Raw genomic sequence first — 2,395 nt, 5'->3', positions numbered from 1 at the left:
ATGTGTCTAAGGGCTTATATCTGGCATGAGTGAGTCCTACTATCCCGGCCTATGCTCCTCACAGCTGGCCTCAGTTGTTCTCTTAATCAACTCCAGGACAGAGCTAAACGTGCCCAGTGTGGTTTGCAGAATCCACTTCCTGTCACAAGAACCTGTGTGATTTTGCTTCATTTACCTAAAAATATGGAGAAAGGGTTCAGGCAGGTAAATGTTTAGGTATACCTGACATTTAACATATTTATTTGTCCCTTCCTATCATTCCTTCTTTGTCTAAAATTTCAGTTGTTTACTTGTAATAAATTTTATAAGTTTTAATTGACAGACAATAAAATTCACATTTAACCTGTACAATAGTAAGCGTTGAAAAAAAATTCCTATTTTAAAGAAGGTGACAAGTCAGCTCCCCTCGGCATTCCTCTTGGTCTTTTATATGATTTTTGTTTTCTCTCCTTCCCTTCTTCTACCATTTCTTTATAAAACTACTAATGTTTTCATATGTCTTTAAACTAGCTTTCATTTTCTAGAATTTATCAGAATAAAGCAATATAGTATATACTCTTATCTATTTGGCTTATTTTTCTCAATAGAAATATTGAGAATTAAAGCTTTTGGTGGTGTTTGTTTATTTCTTATATATAGTGTGTAGCATTTCAGCAAACAAATGTAGCATAATTTGTTTTTCCATTAAGTTGCTAACTGAACTTGTATTTTTTATTACTCTGAGTCTTACTAATAAGTGTGCTACTCAGCTTGGTAATGTACATCGATGGAAAATTATATATAAATTATATACATATATTTCTTTTTACAAAACAATAACAGATTAAACAAGAGAATGTGCTGTTTGGCAAATTTTCTTTAGTTTTTCAGATAATTAAAGTTATGTGATAGAAAACAAACCTGTAAACCAAAGACTATCCAAGACTAATCTCAATAGATTTAGGAAGTTCATTTTTCCAAGATTAAGGACATGCCTGTGACACCACCTCAGGGAGTCCTGATGATATGTGCCCAAGGTTGTGGGGCACAGCTTGGTTTTATACAATTTAGGGAGACAGGAGACATTAATCGATATATGTAAGATGTACATTGGTTTGGTTCAGAAAGGCAGGACAACTCGAAGTGGGGAGAGAGCTTCTAGATCATAGGTAGGTATGAGACAAACGGTTGCATTCTTTTAAGTTTCTGATTAGCCTTTAACTGAATGCACAATTTACAGGAATAGTCACATAGACCATAGTCTGCGTTGGCGAAACAATAGAGCAAAGATGGCAATCAGATGTGCATTTGACTTACATGAGCAGAAAAATCACTGTGTCTGTCCTTGGTCCACAAGGGTTTTCCTTGTGGTCAAATTTTGAAGGAGGTGTGTAGCTTTGTAAAACCTTAGCAGCTATCATTTTAGGGAAATAATGGAGGGGGTTTGCCCCAAACAGTTTCCAGCTTGACTTTTCCCTTTGGCTTAGTGATTTGGGGGTCCCAAAGATTTATTTTCCTTTCACAAACATGGAAATCTTGGGAGAAACAAGTTCTTATAGAAAGAAACAAAGCCATGATGTTAGCTAAACTGAGGCAGAGGCTGCCATATGACATATAGCCTATTACAAGATGAAGCTATAAACATGTGTTGGATTGCTTAAATTTCAGCGTGGTAAACGTGTTGTCGTGTGAAATTCTCAGGAACCACATACTGAAGGGCACTGATAAAGTGAATTATATACGGCCTGAGAAGGACTCCGTACTTCTATGTTTGAGTCTTTGTGGACAAACCGTAACCTGCCTGAATAGGGAGACAACATTGAAAACCTGATGTAGGAGTATGCACCTGTAACAATAGCTGAGTCTTAGCCAATTCCAGCAGCCATACCTCAACCACTCATACACTCTCGAGTGTGCAAACTGTGTTTAAATAAGGCAAATTCCAACCTGTAACCAATCCAGCTGTTTCTGTACCTCACTTCCGATTTCTGTACATCATTTTTTTTTTAAATCTATAAATCTTCTTCCACCACGTGGCTGAACTAAAGTCTTTTTGAATCTACTGTGATTCTAGGGGGCTGCCTGATTCACGAATCATCCGTTGCTCTGTTAAACTTCTTTAAATTTAATTCGGCTGAAGGTTTTCTTTGATCAGCATTCCTATTCTGTTGAATCCCTTTGCCCTAGAATGGGGACAGTCAGAAGAGTGTTCCTTTCCCAAAGTGTCTAAGAGAGAGGGAGAGCCCATACTTCTGAAATGCATTCAGACCCACCTCCCTCATCAGCATTACAGAACTGAGGAATTACCTACCCTGCAGGGGCCAGCCACTGAAACCATTATTCCAGAGGCACTGGTGGAGCCCCAGAGGAAATGAAATAAAAATCGAGGTTCTGACCAAAGTTTCATCGAGATTCA

The sequence above is a fragment of the Mandrillus leucophaeus genome, unplaced genomic scaffold (genome assembly GCF_000951045.1).
Source record: "Mandrillus leucophaeus isolate KB7577 unplaced genomic scaffold, Mleu.le_1.0 Scaffold1022, whole genome shotgun sequence".
In the NCBI taxonomy this organism is placed as follows: Eukaryota; Metazoa; Chordata; class Mammalia; order Primates; family Cercopithecidae; genus Mandrillus; species Mandrillus leucophaeus.
The sequence above is the reverse complement of the archived record's forward strand: the minus strand, read 5'-3'. Positions refer to the sequence as shown.